We start from the raw sequence: 23,161 nt of genomic DNA on the forward strand, positions 1-23,161 counted from the left end.
GGAGGCTTCTTGAGAAATCCATTGTCCTCTGCCTACAGAGAGGCCTGTGGCCTCACAGGAATAGAGACAGCTTGGATTGCAAGAGAGGAGTCCTTGTTGAGATGCAAATGGACTGTAAATTTCCTGGACTTTGAAAATTTTCCACATGGCCAGAAGGGAGGAGCCAGCCTACAAAAGATATCCTCTCCATACTATCTTAACTAAGAACAGAAATAACAGAATGCAGGCATCTTACTAACATCTCTATTTTTCTCCTGTTTGGTTTGTAACATCTTGCCTGATGAAGAAGCCAGTGGAGCTTTGAAAGCTTGCAACAAGTATATTGTGCATTTCGGTTGGCCAATAAAGGTATCACTGTTTTTGTTTGAATTTGCTAAATGGCCAACACAGCTACCCCTGAATGTTAACATATAACATGGATATTCACCACAACCTCATGGCAATATCTTATCCGGCAGATATGAAAACTTCAGACAATGACTTTTTATATTTTAAGGAAGTTTAAACATGCTTTGTATTAGTGAAAATCCATTAAAAAACTTACAGTTTACATTTATCGGGAGAGGACAACCAGACTGTCTTGCTTACATGCTTCAAATCCAAGGCGTGTCAAGCAAAATGTCCCACGCTGTTTCAACGCTAGATTTTGTCACTTTAATGACAGTACCTAAGTAAAAGGGAAAAGGTGGTGAGAAAAGCTTTCTTGGGCACAAATGACAGTCTTGATCAAAAGAGGCATTATTAAGCAGCACCCAGAAGAGGAATATGCATATTGTAGCTAATACTGGAGAGAAATTGAACTGTGAGTGAGACTTAGCTCAGCTTTTCTTGTTGGAAAATGTGAAAGACTTTTTGGGGTCATAGCTGGCAGTCTTGTTTACTATATAGTCTTTTTTACTACAACTCCCATAAACATTCAGAAAGCATGACCAGTGGTTATGCTCCTTTAGGCTTTTGGGAGCTGAAGTCCAAAAGAGAAGCCTATCCTGCTCTGGAAAAGTGATTTTTTTAAAAAAAATAATAATCCAGATTACAATTAAATATATGGCAGATAATGAAGGAGGCTAGAAGGTTGTCAATGAAACAACATAGTTGGCTCAGTTTTTCTGAAGCATAGAAGCAGGCCAGAAGCTGTGCCAAAGTTGGGCTCCAGTCCTTAGGATTGGAGCATGGCTTTGACACAGCTTCTGGTCTCTTGAGATGCATGTGTCATTTAAACAGTATACCTCCAAAGTGACCCGAAGCAGCTTTATTTTGGCCTGTCTGTACGGGCTGTTGGGCCTGTTACAGACTGCCAAAATAAAGCTGCTTCGGGTCTCTTTGGAGGTATTCTGTTTAAATGATGCATGCATCCTAAGAATCCGGAAGCTGCACCAAAGCTGCACTCCAGTGCTTAGGAATGGAGTGTGGCTTTGGCGTGACCTCCGAACTCTTAGGACCCATGCATCATTTAAATAGCATGCCTCCAAAGAGACCCAAAGCAGCTTTATTTTGGCAGTCTGTAACAGGCCTTAGTTTCCCTTTGCTTGTGAAGTTTTAACAAGAAATACAATTCTCAAACTAATTATGTATTGCCAAAAATTAAGCACAGGATGGAGACAACGTGAGAGTGTGTGTTTTTTTGAGTCGAATGTGAAAGAAGCCAGTGTTCACAGACAGTGGCGTCACTCGGGGGTGCGGACCACACCAGGTGACACTTTAAGGGAGGGTGGCACCATTTCGCCTCAAACACCTACCTTTTGGCAGAAACAGGCTGTGACATTCCCTTTACAGTGATTTAAGAGATGGTGGGAGTGGGGTGAAGCTCAATGGGAGGAGAAAGGAGAGTACTCAGAATTGTTTTAAATTAACATTTCAAAATTCAACTTTTTAAAAAATATATATTGTATAATTTGTGACCAAGCTTAAGAGGGTCTGTGGAAGCATTGTGCCAATGTATTTTCTTATATTTGTTACAAAACTTGTTATAGCTTTTGTTTTATTGCTTTTAAAAATAAAATAAATATAAAATGGAAAAAAATATTCATTTTAAATTTTCTTTAAAAACATCACGTTAACCAAATCTTTACTATGTATATGTAAATACATTTAGGCTGTGTGTATGATATTATAATTTGAAGGTTTAATTTTAATTATGGTAGTTGTTTATGGTACAACTGTTAGCAACACTTTCAGTAGTATACGGGAATTAAGACTGATGAGTAACATTAGTGCAAAAAAGCATTACTAAGGATTCTGTATGGTGTGAAATGGGAGGAAGTCAATGGGGGGAGGTGACACCCTGGGTTACGGCACTGGGTGACATGGGTTACGGCATCTAGGCACTCCACAGCTCACAGATTTCTTCTTTCAGCCCCGGAGTTTTGAGTGATTAACTCTTAACATTCTGAGTTTGGAGTCCTGTGAATTCAACCAGTTTGCTTTTAGGTTTATCTTCTCTTTTGAGAGGGGGTGGGTTTCAGAAGTCCCATTTTGCACAACTGCAATTTAAACACTAGCAGATACAACACGGGGCGGGCGGGGGCGGGGGAAATCTCATTTTATTCTTGGATGCAAGAACAAGTAGTATTTTCTCACGTATTACTTTTCTCAGATATTTACACCCTGTTGGGTAAGATTGGAAAAATGTTTGCCCAATTTTCAATTATGTTTTTGGAAGTTGACACTTTTTCTGAAAAAGGTTGCAAATTAGCTTGCAAAATCTTTTTGCTTTATGTACAAAACTATCACTTTAAAACACAACCAAAAAATTGAATGAAGTAGTGTTTTGGTGACAAACAACTGTGGGGGGTTGGGTTGTGGTTTTTCCCCAAAAAATCCTTTTTTTTTTTTTTTTTTTTTTGCAGAACTCCTCCTCCAATTGTTTGCAGAAATATTTTTAAACAAAGAATCCAAATTTACATACTAATCTTGCAGTAGCCTGCAATTTTCTCAATGGGATATCAATGTGTCTAAACCATTATTTTTCAGAGGGGACAAGAAAATTGTTATAAATATCACAAAAAATCTACACCGAAATCCACAAAACTCAAGAGGCCACGATCAAAGGTAGATCTCATTTGACAGTAAGTGTGGACCTTCACATACTGTTGAGCACAACACACATACTTCCTTTTCACTGGTTATGTTGGCTAAAGTTGATGGGAACTGCAGTCCAACAATGTCTGAAGTTCCCACGCCTGCTGTTGAATGTCCTATTGAATCTATTTATTCCTGAGTAAATAAGTAAAGTTATGGCATTTACATAGAGACAAATCACAGTTTCAATATTTAAAGTGGATTGAACAAGAACTATGCATACTAGATGGTGCCAGTTTCTGTTAGAGTTAACATAGTCATGAACATGCTATGAAAGTAGAAAAGAACTTTAATGTAGAGAACAGCGTCTGTCAAAGTTTATTGTTTTGTTGTGAGCATGTAAAGAGTAAAACTGGCAGGTTGCAGATATGAAGAAGCCCTCTGCATTGGTGTAGCCTGTCCTGACAAAAGGAAAGGGAAATTAGGAGGCCTTGTGGACCCCTTTGGGAATGTTAGGTATGATCCAGACAGTACTAAGTACAATTGAGCTAGTAAGTCATTTTGAGGTATTGCTCCTAAGACTGGTGAGATAGGGGAAAGGGCAGGAAAACAGGAGAAGGCACTGCTGTTAAGTTTAAAAGAGAACAGAAAATAGGAAACAGCTCTTGGAAGTAATATGGAGTTAAAGAACATGGGGGATGGGGAAATGAGAGCCCCCGGATCCTCTTTTGGAATATTAGCTACCTATGCAGTGCCAAGTATGCTTTTGCTAGTGTTTAATATAGAGATTTGAATTTATAGGAAATAAAATCCAAATAAACTTGTGCATATGAATCCTCCACATACAACAAAGCACACATTCAAAAGCATTGATGAACTGTTGAGTAAAAGTCATTGGAATGTCCATATCTACCTGCTGCCTGATTACCATTGCAACGTGGTTGCAAATACAAATGTAGACATGTTTGCAATTATTACATTGCCAAACATTGAAACTGAAGTAACCAGTTTATTATAATCCCATGCAAATAACCTGAAAATAAGTGAATAATTTAAAAGTTTAAATAAGAAAAAAGTTTATTTTTTCAGCATTCTCCTAAAAAAATCCTAGTTTATGTTAAAGTTTTATTTTGTTCTTTGTTCTTTTGAACTAAATGTGCATGGGTTTTTGAATAACGATACTAAGAGCACATAAAAGCTCTGGAAAAGAAAGTAATGAAAATACACTCCATAAACATGACTGCTCCTCATTTTTAACACCAATCCACCCCCAATTTACCTATTACCCTTCTTTTATTTCAGATAAACACCATTTCTTCATTGCACACCTGCTGGAGAGGAATGGTGTGAAATAACTGAACTTTTAAGTCTTTGCATAAAATAACAAACAAAAAATAAAGTATCTGAAAAAATTTATACGGCTTTACTGGAAAGACTATCATGCCGGCCTGTTTCCTGTTCCAATGTTATTCTTGAAGTAGGCTGCAGTCAGAATCTGATTTTCATCGAGCTATTATTATTTGCAGCTGTGCGACCTTCCTGACCCTGTTTCAAAAGTGACATTTCAGCCTTCAGTTCCAAACTGACTGAATGCTGTGGAGTTTTCAGCCTTGTGATTAACCCTTTCTAAAAAAAACACAGAGAGATGGCCTAATTGTAGTACAGGTTAGAGACCCAGCTTTGTGAAATATTCACTGCAATCCTGCTTGTTTTCCACAGAGAAATGCACATAAAGAAAGTTTTAGTGGAATGCAAAATCCCCACAGTATGTACAGGAAAAGAACCATGAGTATGAAACAGGCAGGAATCTAGTTACCGAAATTCTGATCTTTCCTTGAAAGTCCATGTGCCAGGCCCAATTTCTACTTGACTATGGGATTCTTCAAATGGTATAGCTTCTCTTGTCTAGTGCATCACAAAAAACTCTAACACTAGATGCTTATCATGCATCTTCAGTCATGCATCATCTCCCTGCTATACATTATGAAATGTTTGCTGGAAAAACAGGTACACAAAGAGAAACTTGAATTGCCTGTGAATTCTGAAATAACACAAATGATTTAGCTCAGGTTTTTGAGTGACCTTTTCTGCCTATCTACCCCCTGCTCCACAAAGCCAGGTATCTGACTCTGTGGAAGCCCTATCCATTTGCAGTACTGTGCTCCAAGATGTGTGCATGGCTCCTTTCCTCTCTGCTTTTAAATGGTCCTTAAAAACCTGGGGCCCAAATCTAACTGTTAGTCTCAACTGCAGTGGAATCTTGTAGACCCTTTCAATCAACTGGTAATACCTATGTAAACCACACTGAGTGACAGGATCCATTCTGAGACTAGCTATTGAATTTATTCCATGCTGGTTGTTGTTTTTTTAAAAAAATACTGTTTTAATGTTGCACTTTTGTAGTTATCTTGAATATTATTTTAATAATATATATATATATATATATATATATATATATATTTTCTGTATTCTGCCTCTCTGCCTCTTAGGCTTTACTTAGAAAGGTAATATAAAAATATCTGAAATAAAGGAATAATAATTGCATTCACTCCCGATGGACAGTGGTATTGAAAAAAGGAAAAATAGACTGGACAAAAGAGAAATGCTGCTGCTTTTATGGCAGAAGAACAGCATCTGTACCAAAATATGGAGCATTTTCATAGAAGGGAACTCTCATATTACCAAAATTAAACTTGAATTAATCAAAATTAATCCTTGAAACAAACAAACTACAGCTCATTTGCTTATCTTTATCATACATGAGTAATGAATACCTTAGTATACGAAATTACATAGTACTGCAATGGGTTAAATCCAGTGTTGCACTGGCAATTGCTATTAAACTTTCTCTCACTTCATTATGTGGTCCTATGTGTTGCATAAAAATTGAGGTTGTCCCAGCTGTCTAGAGTTTGGGGGTTCACAAGCAGAGGCAGAAGTGGGAAGACAGGATTGCCCATCCCTGCTGTTCAGGTTTCCACCATTCTGCCAGTGGGAATCCATCACTGGATCCTGCCTAATACTTACCCGCCAACCTCCCCAATTTGGGAAACATAAACTTCTGTCTTCCCACTTTTTCAGCTACTTTTAAAATGTCCCAGCCTTTCTTCCCTCTTCTCATGTTCTCCCCTTTGTCCTTGGCATATTTCAATTTCTGAAAATTAAATTCAGTTTATAAAAGCAGTTTGCATGGGGTGTAGTGGTTTGAGTGGGACTGGGAGACCAGGACTTGAATCCCTGCTCAAGCATGGAAACCTGTTGAGCCAGTCACACTTTTTCAGCCTAAGAAGAAGGCAATGGCAAACTTTCTCTGAACAAAATTTACCCAGAAAACCCTATGAGAGTATCACCATCAGTCATAGTAAACTTGAAAACAAATAATACATAACTCAGCTGGAGGCAGAGGAGAGACAGGGGAAGCATCTTGCTCAGTCAGCTCAGACAAAAGCAAACTGCTGGAGCCTCTCTTAGATTGTCTGTTCTTTCCCAATAATATCTTTTCCCACCTTCAGCACACTCTGGTGTTGCTTGGCCACATGTATCACAGCTTTTATCTGTGAAATATTGCAGAGTGTGCTATAATATCTCTCGTTTTCACACCGAACTTTCATTTTGTTTATCCTCAGGTATATTTCAACCAGTGTAATCTAGTGGTTTGAGCATTGGACTATGACTCTGAAGACCAGGGATTGAATCCTCGCTCAGCGTTGGAAACCCACTGGGTAACCTTGTGCAAATCACACTCTCAGACTCAGAGAAAGACAAAGGCAAACCTTCTCTGAACAAATCTTGCCAAGAAAACCCCATGATAGGTTTGCCTTTGAGTCACTGTAAGCTGGAAACAACTTGAAGGCACACCACCACAACAAATACTTCAGCTCTCCCACTTGCTCATACATTCTTACTACCTTTATGGTCTACTTATGCATCTGTTGTGGGTCATTGTCAACAAGAACCCATGCCACATAAACCAGTTAATTTCTCAAGTGCGAAAGTGCAATGGTTTGTTAATCCATTGGCACGGCTAGCTTTCTCTGAGAAAGCACAGTTCAAAGCACAGTGAACAAAGAGTTAATGACAAACTTTGTTACCAGCTTCTCCCAGTAAACCCTCCCATCAATTTTCAGGATCACTGCAATTAAATGGAGTATGGTGTTTTTCCTTCTATCCAGATGAAGTGTTTGTTTTAAAAACAGACCGGCATCAAGATTTCCACATGTACACATACAAGATTCATTATTACATTTGTGGCTGTTTATGCTGATATGGTAAATGGTCTGTCACCCATTTTTTCCTGGATAAAAATATTGCCAAATGGATAAAAAGAAATATCCCCACATCTGGGGTTCCCTTTAACAGTTTTAGCAGTCTTAGCATGATCAATCACTGGAACTTAAATTCTCAATGATGGAGATGTGTGCAGTTATATGTAAATGCTGCCCATATAAGGAAACACAATTGAATGGAAGCTTATATATTTAAAATGAGGTATCTTCTATAAAATGTTTTTAGGTTTTGAGACAGGGTGATATCTACATCCAAGAAATGGAGAATGTGAGAGCTGCCATGCTACAAAAGAAAGTGAGAAGGCCACATACAGAGTTATTCTGCAATCCAGTTCAAAGTTTATCTCTAACATTAGGTACATGTACAGTACCCATTCAGTATATCAAATTGTTCTCTGTGTATATCAAATAGCATAAGACACCTATTAACACAATGATTTACAATATAATGGGCAGCTGAGACAGCAGCCCTTTATCATCTCGGGGGCGGGGAGAGAATATCACAGGTAATGAGGTCCATTTAGACTGCAATGCTGGATCCCGCTTGTTGTTGTCAACTGCCTTCAAGTTGACTTTGACTTCTGGTGACTCTATGAATGGGAGACCTCCCAGTCCCCCTGTCATTAACAGCCCTGCACAGGTATTGCAGACTCAGGGCCATGGCTACCCTGATGAAGTTTATCCATCTGAAATAGTCTTCCTCTTTTCCTACTCTCCTCCACCTTACCAAGCATTATCGCCTTTCTAGTAAGTCATATCTTCTCACATTGAGACCAAAATACTCCAGCCTCAGTTTGATAATATTTTAAGGAGAGTTCAGTCTTGATTTTCACTGGAATCCATTTATATGTCTTACTAACAGGGCACAGTATTCACAGAACTCTTCTCCAGCACCACATCTCAAATGAGCAGGTTTTCTTTTTATCAGTTTTCTTCATTGTTCCTCTTTCACATTCATTCATAGTAATGGAAAATGTAACTGCATGGACCATCGTATTCCACTTAACATGGGAACAATCCTTGGAGACTATCATACAGAGGGAAATCAGGGGATTAAAAAGGCATTTTCCCAGGAAAGTCACACAATCGCGGCAAAGATTTTCACACACACTGCGATCTAAGAAGATTTATCCTGGGAAGATCCAAGAATGCTCCAGCAACCACCATTCATGGGGAAATCCCATGAATGGCTTGTTGCTGGAGCATTCCTGGTTCTTCCCAGAATAAGTCCTCTTAGATCGTGACATTGTATGAAAATCTTTGCTTGTAATCGCATGACTTTCATGGGAAACGGCCTTTTTAATCCCCTGATTTTCTCCATGTGATATTCTCCCTTGTTGAACTCAGTGGGTCTTAATTGTGAGTAAACACAGATAATATTTGGATATCAGTCCTGTTTCCATGCTGGCTATCTCTTGCTGTTAAGGATTCCAGGCCTCAGGACCTAGCCTTTTCTCTCCATTCTTTGGAATAAACAAAAAGGTGACAGAACTGCCTTAATTTTTTATTATTAAAAAAAAATCATGCGCTGCAGGATACTTCAGAGAAGTTGCTGTAGACTCTCCAGGGGAGCTGCCTGCTCACTTTCCCCACTTCAAGTTTCTCAAACTGCAGCCAGCACCAGGACTTCATGGGGAGGAATAGTCAGCGTAGGGAAATACTGAACTGCCTTGGCAGTTGCTGCCTCAGGACTTGCTAAATATGGCATAGCTACAGGATTGCCACTTTGCGGTTTTTCCTATCATATTCTTAACTTTCCCAGTTCTGTTCTCACCTTCCTCACTCAGTCCTAAAAGGCTGAAGCTGCACAATAATTTCCTTTCTTAGTATGAGGCACAGGTGGGTTGCACTATTGTTACCAAAAACTGTAGTAAAATTTTCTTTTTTCTTCAGCATTGCTTAAGTATTCAATTCCTTGTTTCACTTACTTTTTATTTCACTTTTCCCCTGTTTCTTATTCTGTTTCTCCCCAGTTGTGCAATTCCCTGTCCGGATGTCTTCTCTGAACCTTCTTTCCCTTGATCTCTTTCTCTTCCTCTACCCTCACAACTTCTGTCTTAATTCATCTCTTCTCCAGGTTTTCCTTCTCCCCTCCCCAATTCATAGCTAAACCCCTTCTCCACACATCACTTCTCTCCTTCTTTCATGCCTCAACAACCCCTAGGTAGATTTTCACACAGGGAAAAGTGACGGGAGCATAGCGGAATGCTCCCATTTCAATTGTGTGAACATTTTCAGACGACATCATGTGATGTCATGATAATTGCATCATTATCCTGAAAATAAAGAGGAATTCTAGTGCCACTTTTAATGACACGATATTGTGACGTCAATCAACAGTGTCTGAAAATCTTCATGCAATTGCACAATAGTGACGGGAACATCCCACTATGCTTCCATCACTTTTCCTCATATGAAAATCTCCCTAGTTGCAGCTGCCTTTTTCCTCCATCCCTAATAACCCTTATCCTTGTTCTCTTGTTCCCTGCTCCCCCTCCACAATTCTTTTTACCTTTGGCTTCTTCCTTCTACCATACATCTTTCTCTCTCATTCTCAGTCTGTCCCTTCACACCTTGAAACAATAACTGAGATTGCATCTATACTATAGAAATAATGCAGTTTGAGACCACTTTAACTTGAAAACTCTATCTTGAAAAATCCTGCGATCTGTAGTTTTGTGAGGTACCAGTACTCTTTGGCAGAGAAAGCTAAAGATCTTGTAAAACTACAAACACTAGGATTCCATAGGATGGAGCTACAGCACTTAAAATGGTGTCAAACTGCATTATTTCTACATTATAGATGCACCCTAAGATATTTTAGTTTCTCAGTACATTGAAGTTGTAAGTTCAATTAAACGCAAGAGGGCTTGAATCTCAATAGATATGAAGAAATAGACTGCCCTGCTGTATTACTGATATCATCACTGTTATCATTTTCCCCTGCCAAAAATATTTGGTGATCATTAGTACCATTATTTTGATTAGGCAGGGAGAAGAGTCCGTAGCCTGACTGTAACAAAAGTATGCAAATCGATCTTGCAGATCTTCAAGATCTCTTTGGATACTAATATTCCAGCCTAACATGGCTATGTTTTGTTTTTGGAAAAATGAGCAAGGGCACTATTCAATGCTTGCTGTTATTTTCTGTTCAGTCAGATCCAGCTTATGGTGACCATATAAATGAGAGACTTCCAACAGTCCCAAAGGGCTGGCTCATGTCTTGCAAGCTCAGGACCATTAGAGGAGTGCAGGGGGAGTGCACACCAGGTGACAGCCGAAAGGAGGTGACATCACTGCTACTGAAACACCTGTGTTTGGGTAAAAACAGACTTTGGCATTTGACTGCTTCCCTTTAAATGCTTTAAGAGATGGTGTGAGTGGAGTGAAGCTCAGTGGGTAAAGAAAGGACAGGCCCCAGGATTTTTTTTAAACAAAATAAAGTTTCAAATTTCAAAGGTTGTTCTTTTTACATTTTCTTTTAAAACATCATATTTTATCCAATTTCCCTTTAACCACATGAAACTATGCATATGTAAATACATTTAGGTTGTGTGTATGATATTGTAATTTAAACCTATAGTTTTAATTTTGCTATTTGTTTATGTCACTATTCCCATTACATTCAGTAATATATAGGAATTATGATTTATGAGTAACATTAGTGCAAAAAAATTAGTAAGGATTCGGTATGGAATGATATGGTATGATATGGGAGGAGGTCAGTGTGTGAGCGGGTGACAATCATGAGCTATCACAGAGGGTGACATAACCCTAGTGACACCACTGCTCCGGACTGTGGTTTCATTGACTGGGTATGGTCAACAAAGCCACAGACCTGAGCTTGCAAGAGCTGTAATGTGATCTGCTTCTTTTCCTATTGCCTTCTAGTTTACTGAGCATTAGCATCTTTTCCAATGAGTCATGTCATCTTATGATGTCCAAAGTATGATTAGCCTCCACTGAGTCATTTTGGCTTCCAGTGAGAGTTCAGGCTTGATTTGCACAAGCCAATGGTTCGATCAGAGCAGAATTAAAAGAGGAGTTTGGAAAATGTTATTTTTGCTTTGAAGAGTTCCTCTGGTTGGTCTAGAACTTCTATATACTAAAACCAGAGCTCTCAACACTCTTAAAAAGAGACCTGAGAAAAATCTGGATTGTCTTGTTAAAAGCAGAGTAAGGAAGACTGATACTTTTGTGGGATTAAAACTCCCAAGCAGTGCTCACAAAGCTGTTAGAGTGGCAAAGAGTCATTTTTTTTCCTCTGGTTAAAGCAGAAATTAAAGAAAAATTTTGTTAAATTTTTGTGTTTTAATTGGAATGTGGTGCTTGGAGCAATTGCAGTTGAAATTTAATATATCATAATTACAATACCAGAGGCTGCCCTGTGAAATCACAAAATTCCATCTCCTGGACTAGGTTGCATTTGACTTAACAACCTGTTTATTTTCCCAGCCTCTGATCCTGAAGTACACCTATAGCTCTCACGAGTAACAGCAGTAATAACTTCATCTTCCATCAATCTGTCAACCCCCTATTAAAGCCATTTAATTAATGACCTTCATTGCTGTGTCTTGTGGTGTGTGTTTATGTGTGCCTTCAAGTCATTTCAGAGTTATGACAACTTGTAAGGTGAACCTATCACAGGGCTTTCTTGGCAAGATTTGTTCAGAAGCAGTTTGCCTTTGCCTTCTTCTGAGGCTGAGAGACTGTGACTTCCCAAGGTTGCCCTGTGGGTTTCCATGGCCAAGCAAGGATTTGAACCCTGGTCTACAGAGTTTTAGTCCAATGTGCAAACCACTGCACCACATTGGTTCTCATATCTTATGACAGAAAAAGAAACTTCACAAAATTAATGAAGATGGTACATGATTGATTCATGGAATTTGCTGCCACAATATGTTAAAACATTAAAAATAAGCCGAGCACTTATGGAATGAGAGAAGACCTCAATGCTATATGCTTCCCAGTAGTGAATACAGAAGTAAAATAAAATATAATATTGGACCGTTAAATGGGGAATTAATCCTAAATTAATTTGTTTGGGATCAACCTGGGAACAAGTAAGAGTGTTACACAGACACCTAATACTGTATTTTCATAACTAAGTTTTTTATTTGCATATTGAGAATCACGATTTAGGGGGCAGTGTCTCTCTCCCTTTCACCTTCTCTACCCTTCTCCTCACTGCAAGGACAATTGATTGAAGACTTGTGTGAGAGAATGAAAAATGTCCTTAAAGAATTCCAAACCATATCTCAGAAACCATCTACAGCTGTTCTGAATGCTGCTAAAGTAAAGCTATGAAGTGGAATTCAATGGATTAATTGTGTTTATCAGTCCCATTACTAGTTCCTTCAGCTCTCCAAATATGGGCTGAAATTATCTAAAGGAGACAGTCTTTTCTATCCATGGAAGTTCATCTGTTGAATTTCAAGTCTGATTTTAGAGGCTTTCCAAACTGCAGGGATAGCCTCCATAGAAAGAAGAAGCTATTTCCATTTTAGAAAACCACACTGCCCAACACTAAGCTTTAATCTTGGGAGGACCATCTGTTGGTGGCAATGACAAAATCTTTATGAACCTCAATAGTTCACTCTTCCTAGTCCTCCAGATTATGTTATTGTTCAGCTGGGCGAGGTCAATCATTTCTTCAGTATATGAACCCAAGTTTCAAGTTTACACACCAAGTCAACTCCATCATCCACAGATAACTGGACTGAGTGAATGTTTACCAATGTAAATCAATAGTGTTTATCACACTATTGATTTACTGTGAGTGAATTGTCCCTAGATCATCAGGGAAGCACACATATATGAACGCCTGTCGTGGTTCCCTAGTGTCAGTGTCCCTCTAGTGTCATGGAATTGTTCAGGGAGAGTCAATTTCCTATTGACAGAAAATTAGCGTTGATAGGAAATTCACTCTCCCTGAATGATTCCATAACGCTAGAGGGACACTGACAATTCCATGATGTTGGGGAAGCACGGCAGAGGTTCATACATGTGTGCTTCCCCAATGATCCAGGGACAATTCACTCACAGTAAGTCCTAGTGTGATAATCCTCCATGAACCAACTGACATTCAACAGAAGCATCACTAGGCCAGAAGACACCATGGTATGGCTACCAGAGTCCCAAGTAGTTCTGGAATGGTCAGAGAGCGGAATAACCTGCAACCATCTGTTCCATCTTCTTCCCAGGTCGCCTTCCCTATCTCCCATCTTCCTATTTGGCACTAGACCACAACTATGGGGATGGCCTCCTATTGGATCTCCACAGCAAAGTAAATGATCAACAGACATAATTCCCACACAAGCAGACTCCACACCGCATAGAATCACCCCTCATTCTAATTTCCACTAAACCTACCACATGCATCCACTTCATATAATCTCTTAAAATCAACACACAACCATTCATCAGATTACGTTCATTTCATGCATTGTCTTAGTACTAACTACCTATTAATAAATAATCCATGGCAAACATTAAAAACACACCTGCCAACATCAAACAAAACACTGGAAATGTGGGGGAATTTTCCTGTGTCACAGCATTAGGCTGGAATTCTCACACAGCACAGTCCTACCATCCTCTAACATGGGTCCAACATTCCTGTATAAAACTAGTACAGTCAGCCCTCCAGCTGACTTCTCAGGTGGATGCGACGGTCAGGAGTGCTTGTTATCAGCTTCGGCTGATACGCCAGCTGCGTCCCTACCTGGACCGTAGGGACCTTGAAACTGTTGTACATGCTTTGGTAACCTCTCGATTGGATTTCTGCAATGCGCTCTACATGGGGCAACCCTTGTACCAAACTCGGAAGCTGCAAATGGTACAGAACATGGCAGCTAGATTGGTCGCTGGTACTTCCAGGTCGGACCATATAACACCTATTTTAAAAGACCTACATTGGCTGCCTATTCGCTTCCGAGCTCAATACAAGGTGTTGGTTTTGACCTATAAAGCCCTAAATGGCTTGGGCCCAGGGTACTTGGAGGACCGCCTCTCCCCATATAGTCCGCCCCGCACTCTTCAAACATCCGGGACTAACTTGTTAGAGGTTCCTAGATCACACCTTGTGAGGACCTCTCAGAGGGCTTTTGCCATCACTGACCCATTTTCTTGGAATAAGCTCCCTGTAGAGCTCCGCTCCGCCACCTCATTAGATTCTTTTAAAAAGAATTTAAAAACATACCTATTTCGGCTGGCCTTCCCACTTTAGTTAACTGTTTTTCCTCTGCCCCTTGCTTTTCTTTTTCTGACCCCGGACTATTGTGATTTGATTGTTTTTGCCCTTGACATGTGTATTTTCTCCTGATTCCTGTTCCCATTTTATGCAGTAATGTTTTAACTTTTATATTGTAATTGTTTTACTTTGTATTGTAATTGCTTTTAACTTTTGTAAGCCGCCTTGATCATTTTTTGGAAAGGCGGGGTAGAAATAAAAATTTATTATTATTATTATTATTATTATTATTATATCTACAGATTTTTTAATCCACGGAGTCAAGCATCCACAGTTTGAAAATATTTTTAAAATGCACGAATTCCAAAAAACAAAGTTTCATTTTGCCATTTTATATTTGGGACACTATTTTACTATGCCATTATATTTAATGGCACTTGAACATCCATGGATTTTGTTATCTGTGGGGGGGGGGGACCAAGCCCTAGCAGATACCAAGAGCCCACTGTATCTCAGCCTAGGTCATCCACTTCTTTCATATTTTGGCTTTCACCCAAGAGTCTTCTATTCACTTAGGAGACTTACTCATCTGGACCCAGTTTCAAGAGGAGTAGCAGCTTTCACCTTTGAGTTGGAATGGGGAGGAGACTGGGAAAATATGGAAGCAGAAGTAAATGTAAATAAAGTCACTTGTATATTATAGACATGATATGATTTAGGTAGACTCTTGTTCCATGTGCACCTTGCTTCCTTTATAGCAGGAACAGAGGACCTTCAGCCTGCCAGATATTTTGGCTAACAATTGCTATGGTCTTTTACCATTGGCCATGCTGGGTGAGAACTGTAGGTCAAAAAATGTGAACGGCCAAAAGTCTCCCACATCTGTTTTACCTAGTTTATTTTTGTTTTTCAGAAACTTCTGAAAAGTGGACTATAATTGTTTGTGATTAGCTGCAACACAGATTACGGTGTGGTCTAAATTAGAAGATACAGATCTTGTGGATCAGGTTTGTTTTGGCTATGAAATTGTGTTTTCTCTGTGTGACATATTGAAAGCAACATTAAATGGTGAAACAGCTATAGGAAGTCAGCAAAGGCCAGAAAAGGTAACAGCTGCTACAGTGAGACACCATGAGAGATGAAATGCATGAAGCAGAGGGTGTCAATAATGTGGTCTGGCAACATCTAGCAAATAGTACAACTTGAGAGGATTTCCAGTGCTGAAAGCGGCCAGGCAAAGGCTGGCCTCTCATTTTTATTCATAGGTTTATAGCATGTGGAGCTGAGGCCTAAAAGCTCTCAAACTTCATTTCTGAAAACAAAGAAATTGTCCTCATTGTTATTTGCCTACAGTTCATTAAGAGCCTTTCCTCCAAAAATAATATTGACAAGCAGGGACTTAAAAAAAAAGATTGTACTGTAATTCATGCATGCTAATTGCTTTAGTTTACAGTATGCAATGAGATAAAAGTATTTGCCTACCTTGAAAATAAATAAATAGTTGGATTTCTGAAGAGAAGGAAAGGAAAACATGAAAGGCATCCTGGGGAAAACAACAACACAAGCTGTTTAGCTGACTTTCATACCAGGACCAGATACTCTGTGTGTGTGTGTGTGTGTGTGTGTGTGCGCGTTTTAAAAATGCAATCTTTGAAAACATGGTCAGACATCCTTTGCCTTCTGGCTTATCTTAAAATATTTTCTTAAATCAGCCTGTAAATGTAAAGCATGGGCCTACCTTAACCAGCCAGAAACAACACTGACCTAAATCACTCCCCCCACTTCCTACCTAACTACTTAAAAAGTCAAATGAGAACTCTTGGGGAATGGTGGCTGTTTATAACTAAACGTGCAGCCTTTATTCATTCTTTTCACCCCCAACCCAAGCAGGCGGAACAGAAAATGGCCACAGAGCACATGAAAAATCCACACAAAAATTCTGATTCCAGAAGACAATATTTATATGTTCAATTATATCTTCTGTGTTAGAACAATATTGTAAAATTTAGATCTAGAAAGATATCAATAACATTTATATTTCTATATCACTTCATACTGAGCTAAGTAGTCACTAAGCAGTTTACAATATGTAAGCTAATTGCTCCCAACTAAGGATCCAAGGCGGAGTCAACCCTGGAGCCCTGAGATCGAACTCACAACCTTGTAGCTGCAGTACTGGCATTTAACCACTGCACCATCAGATACAACTAAAATACTACCATGCATATTAACATGATTATCACCTGTTTTGTCTCTGCATGTACATACACACCTATATGCATACGCACAGTCATGTGTGCACATGTACACACCAGCCACTCACCTCTGTGTCATTGTTATAGCTCAGCTCTATGCCCTGTTGATTTGGAAATAACAGTCCATGGATCCATTAAGATAAAGGTGGGGATCTTATGGGTCTGCAGATAATGGTTTCCATCTGTTCCAGCCACCATGGCAAATTATCACGAATGACAGGACAACCTCTGGAGAACAACAGATTTCCCACCTCACGTTATGATTTATTGCTAAGTGTAAGGGCGCAAAAAAGTCCAGTGTGAGATATTTAAGTGAAGGGCAATATACACTTTTCTCCATGGAACTACAAATATAGGGCTATGACTAACATCATCAATTTTCCCTCCTATATCATTTTTGACACCTTTGCCTGATGAAGAAGCCAGTGGAACTTCAAAAGCTTACAACATTTATAATGTACATTTAGGCTGGCCGAAGAAAGGTATCCACTGTTGTGGATTTTGGATGATACTGGAGAGAGAGAGGGAGAGAGTTCAGCATCTATTCATATGACTCACATACTTTTTCTGTAACACAAAATCTAAATTGCTAGAAAGTTTCTTCTTAGGGCTTTTCAGATAACCAATTAATGTATTCTAATAGCCCTATTTCTTATTTACTTTATAATTTTCTGCTTCTTGTTTTTAAACTGTATGCCATAGGTAGACTTTTATCTGTGTTTTGGTTGTTTCACTATGTAAACTTGCAGTGCTATATAAATAAAATTTAATAATAAATAAACTTTAATAATAACAACAACAACAACAACAACAACTTTCTACATTATGTGCCAAAACATTTTTACTGTGTTGGTGAGTGTGTACAGACCATGGTGTAACAGGAGCTTCATTTTTGAATACATATGCAGGCCTTTGTAGTGGGAGGTGGGAGGGACGATGGAGATGAGGGTGCTATGTGACAGAATGATGTGGGAGAGTTTTATATTGCTAATGTGACTTGTTTTGTTTCTTGGACTGTAAATCTTTTAGAAACAGACTTCTTCACACTGCTGTGGTTAAAGTTAATTTTGTTGCCTCTGTTTCCTTTTTCTGTGACACTGTACCCACAAGCATTTGGGTAAAGGATTGCTTTAGTGTTTTGTGGAGATCAGATCTAAATTCTCAGTTGCAACTGCATCCCCTGTATCTGATTTGGTTATTTGACCTCTGAAAGGTCAGTGTCAATCTACTTAGATGGTAAATACTTGAAATGTATTGCTTAACTGGCCTTAGGTTTTTACAAGACATAGGAGCAGGCAGCAAGTTGGCTGTACCTGGATCTGACTCTGGTGATCCCTTGATCACCACTTGCTCCATTTAGACATCAACCACCACTAGCAAACAGTGGGCAGATCATGTCAAAGCACCTGGCATGTACCATGGAATGAAAAAGAAAGTAATGGAATAAGTATATTCTAGATATTGGCAGGTGGGGGAACATCAAAAGCAGGCAGGAAGAATGTAAAAATGTAATAGTTTAAAGGAGGAGGAGTAAGAGGATGCAAAGGGGAAGCACTACAGATAGTGAAAAGCAAGACACATGAACTTATAAGAGAAAACAACAAAGCAGCATGCAGCAGTGACAAAACAAAACAAAAATGGCCCAAAGCAGAGGTGAAGCAATGGAGGATGAAATATCTATTGGTATTCTATTAAGCAAATCAAAGAAAGCAGAGAATATATGATGTTCTAAGTGGTCTTTTGTTTCAGCCTATCTAAATCCTGAAATAAAAACTATGGCTAAACACTGGACTTCAGGAGAGGTTGTGGTTAAAAACAGAGGTATTTTGGATTGTCTTCAAGAGGGAATGAAGCAGCCACATTACTGTCTTGAAAATGCAGCTTTGTCCTTAGGTACAAGCGCGGTTCTTTATTCTTTCGTTGCATCAATTCAGTACCGGCACTTATCACATCTGTGTACAGTGATCTACTACATGCGAAGTGACCCTTAGCCTATTCTGCACGCTTAACAAATTTGCTAGCCAATTAACATAATGTCTTTCTGTACCTAAGGGCTCTCTGGAGATTATCAAAGGAGGAGGCCAAAGCTGAGCATGAAATTGAAGGCACATCCAACAGAAATGCAGCTAACTAGATTAACGGACACGACTGTCTTTTCACTCTTCTGGGGAGGGGTGGGGAGGAAGCAGATGGTTTCTTTTGAAGATAGGCTAAAGCTGTGTCCAAATTCAGCCCTTCTGATAATTTGGCAAGATAGAGTCAACCTCTATGATTCTAGTATTCACTTGAAAATTAACCACTGAGTAGAAGAAGAAACACATATAAATAGACTGAAAAATAGGCCTGCCCGTATCACGCTCATAGTGTGCAGATTCTCCTAGCAGGCTAATGAAGATGTGACATGAGATCTCTGTTGAAACAGGCAGATTTGTCTCTACTTGCTGATAAAAGAACATTTCCGTTTTTTTCCCCAGTCTTCTGTCAAAGAACTTAAAATGTGCCCCAGAGCTACGAAATAGCTCAGATTTGCTTTAGTGAAAAAATTGCTACACTACTGAATTGTTGTTTTTTTTAAAAAAGGCATTTAGAATATAAAGAATGTTTGTTGAATGAAGCTGGCAATTTTATCAGCACAGTGTGACTTTATTTATTGATTATCATTGGTAAATTATTCTTCTGTGTATTCAGTATGTATACTATAAACTTGTTTTCACTTTTTAAATTTGGTAATTTGATTGGATTGATGTTCGTTTAGTTTTGCTTTTGCTTTAATCATTTTCAGACATCCTGAATGGTGAGTTAAAAACTAGAAAGCATATAAGTTTCTGTATAAATAAATGAAACATTAGTGTAAAAACTGGAAAAAAAACTCATCCTTTTATCAAAATAATTTGGTATGCCTGCCTCTTGGCAGACTCATATACTGCCTTCCCAGACTCAGCTGTATCATCTCTGAGAGCTGGTGGTACAAAATCTAGGCAGAACTGTTCCAGCACTGTCTGCAAGGAAAATCCAGGAAACTCAACTGAGAATCCTGGTTTCTTTACTAGTGATGGGAGTATTTTGTACTTTTCTTCATGCAAAGAGATCAAGTTGTACCTTTTGAGAAGCTGCAGAATAAACTTAGTAGGGATGTGCAGTTTAAGGAGAGACATTTAGAATTCTAAGCCAGAGAGCTTTTAGGCCTCAATGAACTACAAACCTCAGAATGCAAGAGGAGGCAGCCAGAGCAGTAAAAGTAGAATAGCAGCGCTACAAGAGTGTAGTGTGGTAATGTGGTAAGTCTACTTCCTCCATTGCATCTTTATAACTTAACTGTTTTATTTTTTGCTTATGTTTATCCTTTCATTGATAACTAATTTTTAAATGCCCTTTTTTTCTTCATTATGGATGCTGTTTCTTCCATTTCTTCCAATCAGATACTTTCTTCCTTCTTCCCAGCTTCCCTTGTCTTGCTCTTTATGGAACAGTCACTCAACTGCTCTTAAAGTTGCTTTGTTGTTATTTTTAGCTGCCCTTGAGTCAACTTCAATTCATGGTGAGCCTGTAGATGAGACATCTCCAAGACCCCCTGCCTTCAATCTCTCTGCTCAGGTCCTGCAGGTCTAGGCCGGTCCTCCCTGATCAAGTCTAACCATCTGGCATGTCGTCTTTCTCTCTTTCTATTGCCTTCCACCTTTCCCAGCATCATTGTCTTTTCTGATTATTCGTTCCTCCTCATGATGTGGCCAAAGTATGACAGCCTCAATTTAGTTGTCCTGGCTTCCAGGGAGAGTTTGGGCTTGATGTGTTCTACAACTCATTTGTTTGTCTTTTTGGTCATCCACAGTATCCTCAGCACCCTTCTCCAGCACCACATTTCAAATGAGTTGATTTTCTTCCTATCAGCATTTTTCACTGTCCAGCTCTCACATCTGTACATGGTGACAGTTGCTACTGATCATGATTTATTTTTCTCCAGACCTTTCCACCTTCTTGCTGTCACTGAAACCTTGCTCCTCTGTCCATGATACTGCTACTTCAACTGCCCTCTCCTTTAGAGGACTATCCTTTTCTCCAAAAAGGGACCCATGAGGGTATGGAGTCTGGGGTAGATCTTCTACTATCTAGCTCAGGGGTTCCTAAGCTGTGCCCTGAGCAGTCCTTAGGGCTCTGTGTACATGTTCCAGGTGCTCTGCGGTTGCTCCAGGAAAATGAAAGAAATACAAATTGAATGAAATTAAAGAATAAGAATATATTCTTATATATACTCCTAAACACCATTAACTTGTAAGACACAGAGTAGGCCTCTTAGGGTCTCCGTCATAGAAATAAGGGTTCTGCAAGTCAAAAAGATTAGGAACCCCTAATCTAGTCCATGCCAGTGTCGGCCTTTTTTCATTTTCACTAACACACTGTTTCTCTTCTTTTGAGGCTTATGCTCTGAAACTCTTTTCCCCAATGCATCTGTTAATTGCATTCATTTACCATCCACCTTGCACACCTTCAACTTTTATTTCTGATTTTGATTCTTGGTTGATTTTCTTTCTCTCATATGATATTCCCACTCTTATTATGCGTGACTTTAAATTTCTTGTGGATAATTTCAAAGATTCTTTGAAATGTTTTCTTCCAAAATTGGGGTTCCTTCATGTATTGTCTTCCTTTGGGCTTGCGCTTTGTTCCAATTCACCTACAAACTGCCTTGGCCACTATCTTGAATTTGTTCTTATTAAGTTCTAGCTCTTGCTTTTCAGTTGTTCATAATCCATCTCCTCAGTACTCTATTCCTTGCTCCTTTCAAGAGCTTCATTCTGTTTTTTTCTAAGGCCTTTTCACAGGCCTCGGTCTCTTCTCTGCCTTTAATTCTGTTGGTTCCTTGGATTCAGCAGTTTCTTTACCAAACTCAACTTTATCTTCAGCTCTTGATAGTTTTGCCCCTTTACCATTCCTGCTACCAAACCTCAGGCTTGGCTTACTCCTTTTCTTCAGTGCCTTCATTCCTGCTTTTGCACAGCTGAATGTTTGTTGAGGAAGACCAAGGGGTAGGCAGACTACATTCATTATAAATTAATTATTTCTCTTGTGCTATCTCTTTGGCCAAACAGAAATACGATACTTCATTGATTTATGCTAACACACAGTACTCACAGTGTCTCTTCTCTACTTTTAATTCTCTCTTAAGCTCTCCACCTCTTCCTCCATCATTTTCTACTGATGATTTTGCAACTTTCTTTAATCTTAAAATTGAAATTGTTCATTCTGATATTGTTGCTCCTGAACTGTCTTCATTATCAACATATCAAATGTCTGTTTCTTCTACATTTTTAACCCACCCTCTATTTTGCCATATGACTGAGCCAATATGTTGATGTCTTTGAATCCTTCTATCTGCTCTCTTGATCCTGTTCCTTCTCACTTTTGAATTGCTGTTGCCCCACATACTCCCTTCTCTTCTTCATATTATTAATCTGCCCTTTTTTACTGGCTCATTTTCTTCTGCGTTTAAACATACTACTGCTTCACCAATTCTTAAGAAGCCTTCATTTGATCCATCTCCTCTTTCTCATTATCACCCTGTTTTACTGTTGTCTTTCCTCTCAAACATTTTGGAACATGCTGTTTATATACATTGCCTCAACTTTCTTTCTTGTATTTCTGTAATAGATACTTTTCTATCTGGATTTTGTCCTTCACCCTAAGCTTCCCATCCCAACCTACAGTTTCCTCTACCCTGGCTTAGCTTCATCCTTTTACACTTGCTGCTCCATATTCTTGGAATTGCTTCACTCAACATTTGCAGACTACCCCTTGGCTCTTTATTTTTGAAATTTCAATTTAAATGTTTCTTGTTTCCCAAAGCTTATGGAATTTTAGTTTAATATTGTTTTATAATCTTGTGTATTTAGATTATATATATTTGTCAATTTGCTTTCTATTATATTGCATTTTTGTATTTCATCTGGATAATTTGTTTTACAACTGCACTGCGTATTTATATTTTTATTATTGTTGCTTCCCTGTGTGTGTGTGTGTGTGTGTGTGTGTGTGTGTACACATATATTTTGGATTTTAAACCTTTGAAGGGACCAATTTTTTGATGTTTTAAGTATAAACCACCTTGTATGTCAATGGTGCTATATAAATAAATAAATAGATAATGATGATGATGTCAGGGATGATGGGAGTTGTTGCTCTACACCTCAGGCTGTAACTCACCACCTTGTTAATGAAGCTGAGCTGACCAGCTTTGGTCAGTGGTTATTGCTTTCTCCCAAAGCAGCAGAGTTTTCTGAGAATAGGCTGAAGACCCTGACAATCTTCTCCAAGCCTTCTCACTCTTCTTCTTCAGATGTCTCCAAACACCATCAGGATTCTGCTGGTTCTTCACTCAAGACACCAACACAACTCAGTAGTCTTAGATAAAAGAT

The 23,161-nt window shown here is 38.9% G+C and overlaps 1 protein-coding gene across 2 annotated transcripts in view; it reads right to left on the minus strand.

Moving 5' to 3' along the window:
- The window catches only part of CREB5 (cAMP responsive element binding protein 5), a 308,617-nt gene that overhangs the window by 239,470 nt on the left and 45,986 nt on the right, over positions 1–23,161 (minus strand). For both annotated transcript variants that reach the window (XM_089533032.1, XM_089533033.1), the window contains exon 2: positions 545–667. The gene's annotated coding sequence lies outside the window, so the exon portion shown is untranslated. The remainder of the gene's footprint in view (positions 1–544; positions 668–23,161) is intronic.

Source organism: Sceloporus occidentalis, unplaced genomic scaffold, assembly GCF_023333645.1.
Source record: "Sceloporus occidentalis isolate IW3139 unplaced genomic scaffold, rSceOcc1.0.p SCAF_7, whole genome shotgun sequence".
NCBI lineage: Eukaryota > Metazoa > Chordata > Lepidosauria > Squamata > Phrynosomatidae > Sceloporus > Sceloporus occidentalis.